The 18,502-nt window shown below is 47.7% G+C and overlaps 1 long non-coding RNA gene across 1 annotated transcript in view; it reads right to left on the bottom strand.

Moving 5' to 3' along the window:
- Window positions 1–1,353: 1,353 nt before the first annotated feature.
- The window catches only part of LOC132207957 (uncharacterized), a 144,359-nt gene continuing 127,210 nt past the window's right edge, over window positions 1,354–18,502 (bottom strand). The window contains exon 4 of the long non-coding RNA XR_009444041.1: window positions 1,354–1,455. This is a non-coding gene — a long non-coding RNA (uncharacterized LOC132207957). The remainder of the gene's footprint in view (window positions 1,456–18,502) is intronic.

Below are 18,502 nucleotides of genomic sequence, written 5' to 3' on the forward strand. Positions count from 1 at the left end.
CACTGTGAAGACTGACGCAAAGTACTTATTAAGTCCTTCAGCTACTTCCTTATCTCCCATCACTAGCCTTCCAGCATCAATTTGGAGCGGCCCACTGTCTACTTTTGCCTCATGTTTGTTTCTTATGTATTGAAAGAAGCTTTCACTGTGATTTCTAATATGACTAGCTAGCCTACCTTCATATTTGATCCTCTCCTTCCTTATTGCTCGTCTGTCTCCTCTGCACCTATCTTCCCCTCTGCCCATCTTCAATCTGCCTTCCCCCTCTCCCTGTTTATTTCAGAACTGTCTCCTCCTCCCTCTTTTCTGATGAAGGGTCTCAGCCCGAAATGTCAGCTTTTGTGTTCCTGAGATGCGTGGAGGACATTCATCAGGATGTTCTGAGGGGGGTGAAGCATTTGAACTCGATGGACAGTCTGGATAAGTTTGAGATAACAGGAACTGTCAATGCTAGAGTCTGAGATAACACAGCGTGGAGCTGGAGGAACACTGCAGGCCAGGCAGCATCACTGTTTTATCTGGATAAGGTTGGCTTGTTTTCTTCCGAATAGAGAAGGTTGAAGAAGGTCCTGAAAAAATGGTCTGCATTCTGATGGGTCTAGGCGAGGGAAGCAGAACGACCATTCATGGGGTGGGAGGTTGGGGGAGCGGGGGGGGGGGGGAGAGCGGGGGGGATACATACATTTAAGCTAAAAGGCTCAGAAGTTCCTACTATCTCTTGAGGAAGCTTACTTGTTTTTGCACCCAACCTGTGGTGAGAATGTGGAACGCACTGACTGTGTGGGTGGTAGAGGCAGAAACCGTGATAACATTTAACAAGTCTTTGATTGGGCATTTGCGATGCCAAGGCATACAAGGCTCTGGGTCGAGAGCTGGGAAATGTGATGAGAATAGTTCGGGACTTGCATCTTGTGAGGGCACATACAATTTGCTGAAGGGTCTGTTCCATTGCCATAGCACTCTATTATGCTGTCCCTCAATGATCCTATGACAAGCAAGTGAAGGTTTACAGAAACAGGCACTTTTCAAGGACAATGCCAAAAGGAAAAGTGATGCACAGGCAAAGTGCATGTAAGAATTTAACCAAGGATTAACACCATTGAAGAACTGGTATTTGTGCCAATGCACCAAACCTGCAGATGAAAATGCAGTGTCCAGTTTGATTGCAAACTGCAACAACCACCAGTTAGTAACATGATCAATGGAAATATCTGAATGCCTGTTGTTGTGATCTCAAGCATTTACCTGCGTCGAGTGAAATCCACCACCATAGTTCTGTTGCATCGTTAGCCACCTCGCAATCGGTGTTGCATAGTCAATATCATTCCTTGACAACGCTTGAAGCAAGGCATAAGCAGTGGTTTCCACAGTCATCGCAGAAGCCTGTGCTGCTTCAAGTGGATACGGCTTCTCGTCCTCCAACAATGGAGGCTTTCCAGGAACCAACATCAGAATCTGTCATTTGTTAAAGGGATTAGCTGAGAATAAAGTTTACATCATATAGATTTTTGTTTGCATTTCACCAACACAACAATGGTTTTGCTGGTCAAGATCCAGCATTATCTCACCACTGATGTCTATAACATTCTCCATACTTCCCGCTCAGTGATGGGTCCTTTTGTTTGGGAAAAATAGGCACCTTCGAATGCAAATGAATCAAGATGAGCTTTAGTTTCTCATCAGGCTACATGGCAGTTATTACAAGATGTTATGAACAAAAGGTGAAGGAGCAGATGAAACCATTCACCAGTCTGGATGATCTTCTTGCCCTCATCCTGAGGAGGCATCACAGATCTTAACTTACACGCAATTCAAATTATTTCATGCAATGACAAGACTGAATGTTCCGGATACTGCAAATGCCATGGCACCTGGCAGCATCCCACAAATTGTACTGGAACAATGTGCCCCAAGGTCACCACACCAACAGTAAATGTTTTCCAGTACATGTTTAAACACTTGCAACACTCACATTTCAGAGAAAGATGACCTATCACGCAATCGGCAGACAAATTGTCCTGACCAATTATGACCTCAATGTATTCTCAATCATCAGCAAAGTAATGCAACATCTGGATGACAGTGCTGTCAAACAGTTGCACACTAAGGCTCAGTTTACTTTTCGTCATGCCCACACTTCTCGTAACCTCATTCAGGATTTACCACAAATATGATCAGAGATCCTGAGCTTGAAAAGGAAGGAAACTGCAATCTGTCATTTCCACCAAGGCAACTTCTGATTGAATGTGCTGTGAAGCAGAGGAATAGAAAATTGAGTCAGTGGCATTCACTGGATACCTGCACTGGTTGAAGTCATGTCTTCATTTGAACCAAAGTGGAGACATGAACGTTCATTGAATATTGTCCAGGTGTCCAGCAGAATTCATGACTTTTCCAACAGTGAAGTCAACGATGAGAAAATACAGTGAGGCTTGGACAACGATCAGGCTTGGCCTGAGAAAGGATAAGTAACAGTTGCACCATACAAGTGCGAAGCAGCAATCAGCTCCAACAAGACAGAATATGACCATATCACAAAATTCCATGTCCTTACCCTCACATCATCCTTACATTTTTTTTAAATGTGCAAGTGTTATCCAAGCCATGCAGGGCAATGGGCCAGGTGTTGGAAATGAGGTAAGAACAATTCAGTGCTTGTCTTTGACTCTCACAGAATCCGTGAACTTAAGAATTTAATTCTCCTGTACTGTAGACCACTGAGGTGCTTGGCTATCCACTTAATCAAGGTTAACACTGATCTAAAACTAAACTGGAACGGTTATATAATCAGCAGCAGCCAGGTCCGTGGTACAAACCGCCCTGCTGTGGGACAGGGTCAGGCAAATCCAAGTGAGTGATCGTGGTTGGAGACTCATTCGTTGGGGGCATAGTTTCTGTAGCCACATTTGAGATACCAGGGCTGTGTGTTGCTTCCCTGGTACCAAGGTCAAGGACATCTCTGAGTGGTTGCAAGAAATTCTTAAGGGGGAGGGTGAGCAGCCAGAGGCCATTGTGCACATTGGTACCAATGACGTAGGTAGAAAGAGGGATGAGATCCTGCGGACTGTGTACGAGGAGTTAGCAAAGAGGCTGAAAGGCAGGACCTAGAGGGTAATAATTTATGGGTTGCCACGAGTGCCACATGTTCGTGAGTTAAGTCAGAGAAAGATAGGTGAGATGAATGCATTGGTGAAGGAGCTGGTACTGGGGGCAGGCTTTCAGGTTCATGGATAATTGCGACCGCTTCTTGGGCAAGGGGTGACCTGTGTAAGAGGGATGGGTTGCACCTGAACTGAACGGGAACAAATACCCTCTCAGGGAGGTTTGCTGGTGCTACTTGGGAGGATTTAAAGACTGGCAGGCAGCTGGGAACCAGAGCAGCAGGTCAGCAAGTAGATGAATTGATGGCAGGGACATGCCAGGACCAATAAATCAGAAAAGAATGGCAGTCTGAGACAGGTGCATGAACATGAACATGATGGCACGAACAAGCTGAAATATGTTTATTTCACTGCAAGGAGTATTACAGGTAAGGCAGATGAGCTTAGAGCCTGGATCCGTACATGGGACTCTGATGTTGAGGCCATTACAGAGGCTTGGTTGAGACAGCGACCGGACTGGGTGCTCAATGTTCCAGGGTTTCATTGCTTTGGTCAAGATAGAGGGGAAGATAAAAGAAGGAGGTGCACTCCTAACCTGTGGCAAATGTTACATCTGTACTTAGAAAGGACATTCTGGAGGGCTTGCCCACTGAGGCAACAGAGGTAGCATTCAAAAATAAGATAGACACAATCACTCTGATCAGATTAAACTAATAGCCTGCTCCCCTTTTGCCACTGACACACTGAGGAACAAATATGTCGGCAGCTTGTGAAATGATGCAATAAGTCAGAGTTGTCACAGTCAGTGAATTTAACCTCCCCGGTATTGACAGGGACTCCATTACAACAATAGTTTAAATGAGGCTGAATTTGTTAAGTCTATCCAAGAGAGATTCTTGACACAGTATGTGGATAGAAGATGGGCCATACTGGACTTTGTCCTGGTCAGGTAACTGGTGAGAAGGGTGGGAAAGCATTTTGGAAATAGTGATCACAACTCCTTAAATTTTAAGATTGCTATGAAGAAGTATAAGTCAGGACCTTGGGGGAGAGTAAATTGTATCAATTTTAGGTAGGAGCTGGGGAGTGTTAATTGGGAGGAGCTGTCACATTTGCCATATGGGAATTGTTTAAAGGCCTGCTTATGAGTTTAGGATCAGGAAGGAGGAAGGACAAGGATGGCAAGGTAAAAGACCCTTGGATAATTGGGGAGGTTGTGAAGTTAGTCAAAAGGGAAAAACAAAAATATGTCAGGTTTAGGAAGCTAAAATCGAACAGGGCTGACATAAAGAAAGCAGAAAAAGAAAGGCGATCAAATGACCTTGGCAAGGAGGGTTGAAGGAAATCCCAAGGCATTCTGTGCATACATCTAAAACAGGGGGATAAATAGCAAGAAGGTACGACCATTCAGGATAAAGGAGGGAACTTGTGTTTGGAAGCAGAGGATGTGGGCAAGATCCTAAATGAGTACCGTGCATCACTATTCACTCAGGCGAAGGGTGTGGAGGATAGTGGGATTTGTGTGGAGCATGCGAATATGACAACAGCATTTTGAAATCAAGAAAGAGCATTAAGGTGGATAAGTCCTCAGGACCCAATGGTATCTACTCAAGTTTTTCAGCGAGGTGAGAGAGGAGATTGTCAGGGCATTCAGCAATATCTTTGTATCCTTGGTAGCCACTGGAGGGGTACTGGAGGATTAGCAAGTTGCTAAATGTTCTTCTTCTGTTCAAGAAGGGAAATAGGGTCAATCCAGGAAACTCTCGACGAGCGAGTTTCTCATCGTTCATTGGAAGCTATTGGAGAGAATTCTTGTATTTATCTGTATTTGGAACAGCATAGCCCAATGAGGGACAGTCAGCATGGCTTTGTGCAGGGCAGGTCATGTCTTACTAACTTGACTGAATTTTTTGAGGAGGTGACGAATGTGATCAATGAAGGTAAAGCAGTGGATATTGTTTTCATGGATTTTAGCAATACTTTCAACAAGATGCCTCATGATAGGATCATCCAGAAAATTAAGATGCACCGAGTCCATGGTGGCTTGGATGCTTGGATTCACAACTGGCTTGCCCAGAGAAGACAGAGGCAAGAGGTGGAATGGTGCTTTTCAGGCTGTAGATCCAGGACGATTGGTGTTCCGCAGGGATCTGTGCTGGGACCTCTGCTGTTTGTGGTCTACACAAAATGACTGAGGTGAAAATATAGATGGATGGGTTTGCAAGTTTGCAGACAATGGAATGATTGGGAGAATCGTGATGAGTGTAGACGTCATAAAAGGATACAGATCAGTTGCAGAAACGGCAAGTGGATTTTAATCCATTAAATGTGAGATGCTCCACTTTGGGAAATCAACTATTACGGAAAAATATACAGTTAATGGCACCCCTCAGTGCAGACACCCTCAGTGCAGAATTGTGAAGGTGGGGATGCAGGTGCACTCAATCTGTTCATTGAGAACTGTCGACGTGATATCACCTCAATTTCCTTGTTCCCTGCACCAAACCCAACCTACGTCCTGCCCAACTGACTGCCCTCCATGCACTCATATCTCACCCTGACTTTGTTATTAAGCCTGCCGATAAGGTGGTGCTTTTGTGGTCTGGTGAGCTGAAGTCTACCTTGCAGAGGCTGAGCGCCAGCTCTCAGATACCTCCTCCGACTTCTCCTGGACCATGACCGCACCGGGCCATTGTATCTACTACAGTAACTGATCTTGGTCTATCCGGTGATCTTCCCCCTCTGTTTCCAAGCTGAAAGGCCACAGCTCCCCACAGGTTGCTCCTACGTCCCCCTAAAAATCCACAAATGAGACTGTCCTGGCAGACCCATTGTTTCAGCCTGTTCCTGCCCCACAGAACTCATCTCTTCTGACCTTGACTCAATCTTCTGTCCCCTGGTCCAAGCACTGCCCACGTACATCCAGAAATACTCTGACATTTTACGCAGTTTTAAAAACATCAGTTTGCCGGTTCCAGCTGCGTCCTCTTTACCATGAACGTGTAATTCCTTTACACATCCATTCCCCACCAGGAGGTTCTTAGGGCTGTCCTCTTCTTCTTGGAGCAAAGACCTGAACATTCCCCTCACACCACCACCCTCCTCCACTTGGTCGCCCTCATCCTCACCCTCAACAACTTGTTGTTTAACTCCTCTCATTTGCTTCGGGTAAGAGGAGCAGCTCCGGGCACCTGCGTGGGCCCGAGTTAAACCTGTCTCTTCACGGGGTACGTGGAACATTCCCACCCACGACACTTTCTCCGATACATCAATGATATCATCCGGCTGCTTCTCTCTCTTGTCTGAAATTGGAAAACTTCATCAACTTCGCCTCCAATTTCCATCCTGCCCTCACTTTCACCTGCTCTACCTCTGATTCCACCCTTCCCTTCCTCAACATTTCTGCTTCCATTCCTGGGGGTAGGCTTCGCACTAATATCCATTACAAACTCTCTGACTCTCACAGCTACCTGGTCTATATATCCTCACACCCCACTTTCTGTAAAGACTCCAACCTCTTCTCTCACTTCCTCCATCTCCATCGAACATGTTCTCATGAGGCCAACATCAACAAGGGAGCCTCCAAAATGTCCATCTTCTTCCTCAACTGAGGATTCTCCGGCTCCGTGGTCGACAGGGCCCTCAACTGTGTCCAACCCAGCACTTTTGCCCTCACCTTTTCTCTTCCCTCCCAAGATAGCAATCAGGTTCCACTTGACCTTACCTATCAACCCACATGCCCACATCCATACCAACCTCAGGCACCATTTCCACCACCACCAGCAGGATGCCGCCACCAGACACATATGCCCCTCCCCTCCCTTATCCGCCTTAACCGGATCACCAGGAGGAAATGCAAGCAGACACGGGGAGAACGTGCAAACTTCGCACAGACAATTGCCCGAGGCTGCAGTGCGAACCACTGAGCCACCGTGCTGCCCAGAATCTTGGTGGTGTGGATGAGCAGAGAGATCTCGGTGTCCATGTGCGTAGATCCCTGAAAGTTGCCACGCAGATTGATAGGCTTGTTCAGAAGGCGTATGGCGTGTTAGGTTTTATTGGTACAGAGATTGAGTTTCGGAGCCATGAGGTCATGTTGCAGCTGTACAAAACACTGCTGTGGCCGCGCTTGGACTATTGCGTACAGTTCTGATCGCCACATTATCGGAAGGATTTGGAGGGGGTTTATTAGGATCTTGTCTGGTGTGGAAGGAAGGTCTTATGAGGAAAAGCTTCGGGACTTGAGGCTGTTTTTGTCAGAAGAAGGTGAAGAGGCAACTTAATAGAGACATACAAGATGATCAGAGGATTAGATAGGGTGGACAGCAATAGTCTTTTTCCTCGATGGTGATGGTGAGCACGAGTGGAGATAGGTTTAAATTGAGGGGAGACAGATATGGGACAGAAGTCAGAGGGAGGTTCTTTATTCAGAGAGTAGTATGGGTGCAGAATGCCCTGCCTGCAACAGGAGTAGATTGCCAAGTTTAAGGGCATTTAAATGAACATTGCTAAATATATGGATGGTAATGGAATAGTGTTGGTTAGATGGGCTTCAGGTTGGATTCACAGGTCGGCGCAACATCGAGGGCCGAAGGGGCTGTACTGCGCTGTAATGTTCTATGTTCTATGTCATAATACTTCAGTGAATTCTGGTTATCCTGCCGTAGGAAGAATGCTGTTAAACTATACTGAGTGCAAAAATAATTACAAAAGGTCATTGCCGGGACTGGAGGGTTTACGAGGAGTGGTGGATAGGCTCGGACTTTTTCCCTGGCGTATCGGAGACGAAGGGGTGACTTTCCAGAGGTGTAAAAAATCATGATGGGCATTGATAAGGGGAATAACCAAGGTAGGGGAGTCCAAAGCTAGAAGGGAGTAGGTTCAAATGTGAAAGGGGAAAGATTTAAAAGTGACCCGACAGGCAACTTTTCCCACACAGAGGGTGGTGCGTGAATGCAATGAGCTGCCAACAGACGTGGTAGAGGCAGATAAAATTTCTGTATTTAAAAGACATTTGGACAGGTACACAATGAGGAAAGGTTTAGACGGATACCAAACGCAGGCAAATGGGACCGGTTAAGTTTGGGACACCTGATCAGTCCAGATGATTAGGAGTGAGGGTCTTGATTCTGTGCTGTATGACTCTATGAATCTATGACTGAAGAGCTAACTGGGTGTGTGGATGAGGGCAATGCATTTGATACAGTCTACTTGGGCTTCAGCAGAGCTTTTGACAAGATTCCCCATTTGAAGACTGTTAGAACAGGAAAGAGTCCATGGGATCCGAGGACACATGTGCACAGGAAATCATTGATTAAGGCAGAAACATGGACATATATGGGTTTCAGTAAGGCGTTCAAGAAGGTTCCTCACAGTAGTCCAGTCGGGAAGTTAAAACACACGGAGCGCTAGCCATAGAAGATAGAACATAGAACATTACAGCACAGTACAGGCCCTTCGGCCCTCGATCTTGTGCTGACCTGTCATGCCGATCTCAAGCCCATCTAACCTGCACTATTCCATGTACGTCCATATGCTTGTCCAATGACCACTTAAATGTACCTGAAGTTGGCGAATCTACTACCGTTGCAGGCAAAGCGTTCCATTCCCTTACTCCTGTCTGAGTAAAGAAACTACCTCTGACATCTGTCCTGTATTTTTCACCCCTCAATTTAAAGCTTTGCCCCCTTGTGCTCGCCGTCACCATCCTCGGAAAAAGGCTCTCCCTATCCACCCTATCTCACCCTCTGATTATTTTATATGTTTCAATTAAGTCACCTCTCAACCTTCTTCTCCCTAATGAAGACAGCCTCATGTCCCTCAGCCATTCCTCGTAAGACCTTCCCTCCATACCAGGCAACATCCTCGTAAATCTCCTCTGCACCCTTTCCAAAGCTTCCACATCCTTCTTATAATGCGGTGACCAGAACTGTATACAATACTCCAAGTGCGGCCGCACCAGAGTTTTGTACAGCTTCACCATAACCTCTCGGTTCCGGAACTCGATCCCTCTATTAATCAAAGCTAAAACACTGTATGCCTTCTTAACAGCCCTGTCAACCTGGGTGGCAACTTTCAAGGATCTGTGTTCATGGACACCGAGATCTCTCTGCTCATCTATACTACTAAGAATCTTACCATTAGCCCTGTACTTTGCCTTCTGGTTACTCCTGCCGAAGTGCATCACCTCACACTTGTCTGCATTAAACTCCATTTGCCACCTCTCAGCCCAGCTCTGCAGCTTATCTATGTCTCTCTGCAACCAATCCTTTGTCACTACCCACAACTCCACCTATCTTAGTGTCGTCTGCAAATTTACTAACCCATCCTTCACTGCCCTCATCCAGGCCATTTATAAAAATGACAAACAGCAGTGGACCCAACACCGACCCTTGCGGTACCACCAGAAACTGGTCTCCAGGATGAACGTTTCCCATCAACTACCACCCTCTGTCTTCTTTCAGCAGGCCAATTTCTGATCCAAACTGCTATATTTCCCACAATTCCATTCCTCTGCATTTTGTACAATAGTCTGTTTTGGGGAACCTTATCGAACGCCTTGCTGAAATCCATATACTCCACATCAACCGGTTTACTCTCATCTACCTGTTTGGTCACCTTCTCAAAGAACTCAATAAGGTTTGTGAGGCACGACCTACCCTTCACAAAACTGTGCTGACTATCCCTAATCAATTTATTCTTTTCTAGATGATTATAAATCCTGTCCCTTAGAACCTTTTCCAACACTTTACCAACAACTGAGGTAAGGCTCACTGGCCGATAATTACCAGGTTTGTCTCTACTCCCCTTCTTGAACAGGAGAACCACAATTGCTATCCTCCAGTCATCTGGCACTATTCCTGCAGACAATGACGAGTTAAAGATCAATGCCAAAGGCTCGGCAATCTCCTCCCTGGATTCCCCGAGGATCCGAGGAGAAATCCCATCCGGCCCAGGGGTCATAGCTATCTTCACCCTCTGTAGGATTTCAAATACCTCTTCCTTGTGAACCTCAATCCCACCTCGTCCAGTCGCCTGTATCTCTGTATTCTCCTCGACAACATTGTCCTTTTCTAGAGTGAATACTGTTGAAAAATATTCATTTAGCGCTTCCCCTATCTCATCTGACTCCACACACAACTTCCCACTACTATCCTTGATTGGGCCTAATCTTACTTTTCTCATAAATACCGATAGAAAACCTTACGGTTTACCCTGATCCTATCCGCCAACAACTTCTCAAGTCTCCTCCTGGCTCTTCTGAGCTCTCTCTTTCGGTCTTTCCTGGCTACCTTGTAACCCTCAAGCACCCTAACTGAGCATTCACATCTTATAGTAACAGAAGCCTTCTGCTTCCTCTTGACCAGAGATTCCACTTCCTTCGTAAACCACGGCTCCCGCGCTCTGCAGCTTCCTCCCGGCCTGACAGGTACATATTTATCTAGGACACACAGGAACTTTTCCTTGAATAAGCTCTACATTTCTATTGTGCCCATCCCTTGCAGTTTCCTTCCCCATCCTATGCTCCCAAAATCTTGCCAAATCTCATCGTAATTGCCTTTCCCCCAGATATAACTCTTGCCCAGTGGTGTACACCTGTACCCTTCCATCACTAAAGTAAACATAACAGAATTGTGATCGCTGAGGTTGGCATTTTATTATCTCAGAATTGTGATCGCTATCACCAAGGTGATCACCTACTTCCAAATCTAACACCTGGCCAGGCTCATGACCCAGGACCAAATCTGATGCGGTCACTGCACGCCAATTCCATTAGTCACTACATCCCACTTCCCTCAGTCACTGCATCCCACTTCCCACAGTCACTGCATCCCATTTCCCTCAGTCACTGCATCCCACTTCACTCAGTCACTGCACCCCAAGGCCCGTCAGGCACTGCATCCCTATTACCTCATTCACTCCTTCCCAGTACGTCAGTCACTGCATCCCATTTCACTCAGTCACTGCATCCCATTTCACTCAGTCACTGCATCCCATTTCACTCAGTCACTGCACCCCATTTCACTCAGTCACTGCCTCCCATTACCCTCAGTCACTGCCTCCCATTTCCCACGGTCACATCATCCCATTTCACTCAGTGACTGCATCCCATTTCACTCAGTCACTGCCTCCCATTTCAGTGAATCACACCCTCCCATTTCAGTGAGTCACACCCTCCCATTTCAGACAGTCACTGCATCCCATGTCCCCAGAGTCACTGCGTCCCATTACACTCAGTCTCTGCTTCCAATTTCCCTCAGTCACTGCGTCCCAGTTCACTCAGTCAGTGTTTCCCATTACACTCAGTCACTGCGTCCCATTTCCCTCAGTCACTGCAAACCATTTCTGACAGTCACTGCAACCCATTTCACACAGTCACGGCATCCCATTTCACTCAGTCAGTGGATCCCATTTCACTCAGTCACTGCATCACATTTCATGCAGTCACTGCATCCCATTTCACTCAGTCACTGCATCTCCTTTCCCATAGTCACTGCATCACATGAACTTCAGTCACTGCATCCCATTTCCCTCATTCACTGCATCCCATTTCACTCAGTCACTGCCTGCCATTTCACTCAGTCACTGCGTCTCATTTCCCGAGGTCACTGCATTTCATTTCCCGAGGTCACTGCATCCCCTTTCCATCAGTCATTGCATCCCTTTTCCATCAGTCACTGCATCTCATTTCACTCAGTCACTGCACCCCATTTCATTCAGTCACTACATCCCATTTCCCTCGGTGACTGCATCCCATTTCACTCAGTCACTGCCTCGCATTTCAGTCCGTCACTCCCTCCCATTCCAGTCAGTCACTCCCTCCCATTTCAGTCACTCCCTCTCATTTCAGTCAGTCACTGCCTCCCATTTCCCTCAGTCACTGCATCCCATTTCAGTCACTCCCTCCCAATTCAGTCAGTCAATGCATCCCATTTCACTCAGCCACTGCATCCCTTTTCACTCAGCCACTGCATCCCTTTTCACTCAGCCACTGCATCCCTTTTCACTCAGCCACTGCATCCCTTTTCACTCAGCCACTGCATCCCTTTTCACTCAGTCACCGCATCCCATTTCACTCAGTCACCGCATCCCATGACCCTCAGTCACCGCTTCCCATGACCCTCAGTCACTGCGTCCCATTTCACTCAGTCACTGCGTCCCATTTCTCTCAGTCACTACATCCAATTTCAGGCAGTCACTGCATCCCATTTCACGCAATCACTGCATCACATGTCACTCAGTCTCTGCACCCCATTACAATCAGTCGCTGCATCCCATTTCCCACAGTCACAGCATCTTCTTTGCTCAGTCACTGCATCCCATTTCACTCTGTCACTGCGTCCCATTTCCCTCAGTCAGTGCAACCCAATTCCCAAAGTCACTGCAACCCATTTCCCACAGTCACCGCATCTCCTTTCCTTCAGTTACTGCAGCCCACTTCACTCAGTCGCTGCATCACATTACCCTCAGTCACTGCATCCCATTACCCTCAGTCACTGCATCCCATCACACTCAGTCACTGCATCCCATCACACTCAGGAGACTGCATCCCATTACACTCAGGAGACTGTATCCCATTACACTCAGGAGACGGCATCCCATTACACTCAGGAGACTGCATCCCATTACACTCAGGAGACTGCATCCCATTACACTCAGTCACTAAATCCCATTACACTCAGTCACTGCATCCCATTTCACTCAGTCATGGCATCCCATTTCACACAGTCACTGCATCCCATTTCACTCGGTCACTGCATCACATTACCCTCAGTCACACATCCCATTTCACTCAGTGACTGCATCACATGTCACTCAGTCACTGCCTCCCAATTCACGAAGTCACTCCGTCCCATTTCAGTCAGTCACTGCCTCCCATTTCAGTCAGTCACTGCATCCCATTTCCCTCGGTCGCTGTGTCCCATTTCCCACAGTCACTGCATGCCATTTCCCACAGTCACTGCATCCCATTTCACGCAGACACTACATCCCATTTCACGCAAACACTGCATCCCATTTCCCACAGTCACTGCATCCCGTTTCCCACAGTCACTGCATCGCATTTCCCACAGTCACTGCATCCCATTTCCCTCAGTCACTGCATCCCATTTCCCTCAGTCACTGCATCCCATTTCGCGCAGTCACTGCATTCAATTTCCATCAGTCACTGCATCCCATTTCTCTCAGTCACTACATCCCATTTCCAACAGTCAGTGCATCCAATTTCACTCTCTCACTGCATTCAATTTCCATCTGTCACTGCATCCCATTTCACTCAGTCACGGCATCCCAATGCCCTCAGTCACGGCATCCCATTTCCCTCAGTCACGGCATCCCATTTCCCTCAGTCACGGCATCCCATTTCCCTCAGTCACTGCATCCCATTTCCCTCAGTCACGGCATCCCATTTCCATCAGTCACTGCATCCCATTTAACGGAGACAGTGAATCCTCTTCAACTGAGACAGTGAATGTATTTCCATCAATCACCACACCCAATTCCACACAGTCACGGCATCCCATTTCACTCAGTCACAGCATCCCATTTCTCTCAGTCACTACATCCCATTTCCCACAGTCATTGCATCCAATTTCACTCTCTCACTGCATTCAATTTCCATCTGTCACTGCATCCCATTTCACTCAGTCACTGCATCACATTTCACTCAGTCACTGCCTCCCATTTCCATCAGTCACGGCATCCCATTTCCATCAGTCACGGCATCCCATTTCCATCAGTCACTGCATCCCCTTTCCATCAGTCACTGCATCTCCTTTCCCTCAGTCACTGCAGCCCATTTCACTCATTCACAGCTTCCCATTTCACTCATTCACAGCTTCCCATTTCACTCATTCACAGCTTCCCATTTCACTCAGTCACTGCATGCCACTTCCCACAGTGACGGCATCTCCGTTCCATCAGTCGACGCTTCACATTTCACTCAGTCACTGCATCCCATTTCATTCAGTCACTGCATCCCATTTCCATCTGTCACTGCATCCCATTTCCAAAAGTCACTGCATGCCATTTCCATCAGTCACTGCATTCCATTTCACTCAGACACTGCATCCCATTTCCCCCAGTCACTGCATCACATTCCCCTCAGTCACTGCATCCCATTAACCTCAGTCACAGCATGCCATTTCCGACAGTGACTGCATCCCATTTCATTTAGTCACTGCATCCCATTCCCGTCAGTCACTGCATCCCAGTTCACTCAGTCTCTGCATCCCATTCCGCTCAGTCACTGCATCCCATTACCCTCAGTCACTGCATCCCATTTCCCTCAGTCACTGCATCCCATTACCCTCAGTCACTGCATCCCATTCCCCTCAGTCACTGCATCCCATTACCCTCAGTCACTGCATCCCATTACCCACAGTCACTGCATCCCATTCCCCTCAGCCAGTGCATCCCATTTCCCACAGTCCCTGCAGCCAATTTAACAGTCACTGCATCCCCGTTCACTCAGTCACTGCATCCCAGTTCACTCAGTCACTGCATCCCATTTCACTCAGTCACTGCATCCCAGTTCACTCAGTCGCTGCATCCCATTCCCCTCAGTCACTGCATCCCATTTCCCACAGTCCTTGCAGCCCATTTAACAGTCACTGCATCCCAGGTCACACAGTCACTGCATCCCCGTTCACTCAGTCACTGCATCCCAGTTCACTCAGTCACTGCATCCCAGTTCACTTAGTCACTGCATCCCAGTTCACTCAGTCACTGCATCCCAGTTCACTCAGTCACTGCATCCAGGTTCACTCAGTCACTGCATCCCAGTTCACTCAGTCACTGCATCCCAATTCACTCAGTCACTGCATCCCATTCCCCTCAGTCAGTGCATCCCATTTCCCACAGTCCCTGCAGCCCATTTAACAGACAATGCAGCACATTCCAATCTGTCACTGCATCGCATTTCCCTCACTCACTGCATCCCATTTCACGGAGTCACTGCATCGAATTTCACTCAGTCACTGTATCCCTTTTACCTCAGTCACTGCTTCCCATTTCCCTCAGTTACTGCATCCCATTCCACTCCGTCTCTGCATCCCAATTCCTTCAGACACTGCATCACACTTCACACAGTGATTGCAGCTCATTTCACTCAGTCACTGCATCCCATTTCCCACAGTCACTGCATCCCATTTCACACAGTCACTGCATCCCATTTCACACAGTCACAGCATCACATTTCACACAGTCACTTCATCTCATTTCACGCAGTCACTGCATCCCATTTCACGCAGTCACTGCATCCCATTTCACGCAGTCACGGCATCCCATTTCTCTCAGTCACTACATCCCATTTCCCACAGTCATTGCATCCAATTTCACTCTCTCACTGCATTCCATTTCCATCTGTCACTGCATCCCATTTCACTCAGTCACTGCCTCCCACTTCACTCAGTCACTGCCTCCCACTTCACTCAGTCACTGCCTCCCACTTCACTCAGTCACTGCATCCCACTTCACTCAGTCACTGCATCCCACTTCACTCAGTCACTGCATCCCACTTCACTCAGTCACTGCCTCCCAAATTCAGTCAGTCACTGCCTCCCAAATTCAGTCAGTCACTGCCTCCCAAATTCAGTCAGTCACTGCCTCCTATTTCAGTCACTGCATCTCCTTTCCCTCAGTCACTGCATCACATTTCACTCAGTCACTGCATCACATTTACCCTCAGTCACAGCATCACATTTCCCTCAATCACTGCATGCCATTTCCCTCAGTCATTGCATCCAATTTCCCTCAGTCACTGCATCCCGTTTCTCTCAGTCACTGCATCCCATTTCCATCAGTCACTGCATCCCATTTCCATCAGTCACTGCGTCCCGTTGCCACAGTCACTGCATCTCCTTTCCCTCAGTCACTGCATCCCATTTCACAGAGTCACTGCACCCCATTTCACTCAGTCATTGCAGCCCATTTCACTCAGTCACTGCAGCCCATTTCACTCATTCACAGTTTCCCATTTCACTCAGTCACTGCATGCCATCTCCCACAGTGACTGCATCTCCTTTCCATCAGTCAAAGCATCACATTTCATTCAGTCACAGAATCCATTTCCCCACAGTCTCCTCATCAGATTTCACAGAGACACGGCGTCCCATTTCACTGCAACCCGTTACCCTAAGTCACTGCATCCCGTTTCCACAGTCACTGCATCTCCTTTCCCCAGGTCACTGCATCCCATCTCCACGGTCACTTGTGCCCGTTTCATTCAATCACTGCCTCTCATTTCCATCACTCACTCCATTCCATTTCCCTCAGTCACTGCATCCCATTTCCCTCAGTCACTGCATCCCATTTCCTTCAGACACTGCATCCCACTTCACACAGTCATTGCATCTCACTTCACTCATTCACTGCATCCCATTTCCCACAGTCACTGCATCCCATTTCACTCAGTCAGTGCATCCCATTTCCCACAGGCAGTGCATCCCATTTCCCACAGTCACTGCATCCCATTTCACGCAGACACTGCATCCCATTTCCCACAGTCACTGCATCCCATTTCACGCAGTCACTGCATCCAATTTCACGCAGTCACTGCATCCCATTTCACGCAGTCACTGGATTCAATTTCCATCAGTCACTGCATCCCATTTCTCTCAGTCACTACATCCCATTTCCAACAGTCATTGCATCCAATTTCACTCTCTCACTGCATTCAATTTCCGTCTGTCACTGCATCCCATTTCACTCAGTCACGGCATCCCAATGCCCTCAGTCACGGCATCCCATTTCCCTCAGTCACGGCATCCCATTTCCCTCAGTCACGGCATCCCATTTCCCTCAGTCACTGCATCCCATTTCCCTCAGTCACTGCATCCCATTTCACTCAGTCACTGCATCCCATTTAACGGAGACAGTGAATCCTATTCAACTGAGACAGTGAATGTATTTCCATCAATCACCACACCCAATTCCACACAGTCACGGCATCCCATTTCACTCAGTCAGTGCATCACATTTCACTCAGTCACTGCCTCCCATTTCCATCAGTCATGGCATCCCATTTCCATCAGTCACGGCATCCCATTTCACTCAGTCACTGCATCACATTTCACTCAGTCACTGCCTCCCATTTCCATCAGTCATGGCATCCCATTTCCATCAGTCACGGCATCCCATTTCCATCAGTCACTGCATCTCCTTTCCCTCAGTAACTGCAACCCATTTCACTCATTCACAGCTTCCCATTTCACTCATTCACCGCTTCCCATTTCACTCAGTCACTGCATGCCACTTCCTACAGTGACGGCATCTCCTTTCCATCAGTCGACGCATCACATTTCACTCAGTCACTGCATCCCATTTCATTCAGTCACTGCATCCCATTTCCATCTGTCACTGCATCCCATTTCACTCAGTCACTGCATGCCATTTCACTCAGACACTGCATCCCATTCCCCTCAGTCACTGCATCCCATTAACCTCAGTCACAGCACGCCATTTCCGACAGTGACTGCATCCCATTTCATTTAGTCACTGCATCCCATTCCCGTCAGTCACTGCATCCCAGTTCACTCAGTCTCTGCATCCCATTCCGCTCAGTCACTGCATCCCATTAACCTCAGTCACTGCATCCCATTACCCTCAGTCACTGCATCCCATTTCCCTCAGTCACTGCATCCCATTTCACTCAGTCAGTGCATCCCATTTCACTCAGTCAGTGGATCCCATTTCCCTCAGTCACTGCATCCCATTCCCGTCAGTCACTGCATCCCAGTTCAATCAGACACTGTATTCCAGTTCCCTCAGTCACTGCATCCCATTACCCTCAGTCACTGCATCCCATTACCCACAGTCACTGCATCCCAATCCCCTCAGCCAGTGCATCCCATTTCCCACAGTCCCTGCAGCCAATTTAACAGTCACTGCATCCCCGTTCACTCAGTCACTGCATCCCCGTTCACTCAGTCACTGCATCCCAGTTCACTCAGTCACTGCATCCCAGTTCACTCAGTCACTGCATCCCATTCCCCTCAGTCACTGCATCCCATTTCCCACAGTCCTTGCAGCCCATTTAACAGTCACTGCATCCCAGGTCACGCAGTTACTGCATCCCCGTTCACTCAGTCACTGCATCCCAGTTCACTCAGTCACTGCATCCCAGTTCACTCAGTCACTGCATCCAGGTTCACTCAGTCACTGCATCCCAGTTCAGTCAGTTACTGCATCCCAATTCACTCAGTCACTGCATCCCATTCCCCTCAGTCAGTGCATCCCATTTCCCACAGTCCCTGCAGCCCATTTAACAGACAATGCAGCACATTCCAATCTGTCACTGCATCGCATTTCCCTCACTCACTGCATCCCATTTCACGGAGTCACTGCATCGAATTTCACTCAGTCACTGTATCCCTTTTACCTCAGTCACTGCTTCCTATTTC

The sequence above is a fragment of the Stegostoma tigrinum genome, unplaced genomic scaffold (assembly GCF_030684315.1).
Source record: "Stegostoma tigrinum isolate sSteTig4 unplaced genomic scaffold, sSteTig4.hap1 scaffold_231, whole genome shotgun sequence".
Classification (NCBI taxonomy): Eukaryota; Metazoa; Chordata; class Chondrichthyes; order Orectolobiformes; family Stegostomatidae; genus Stegostoma; species Stegostoma tigrinum.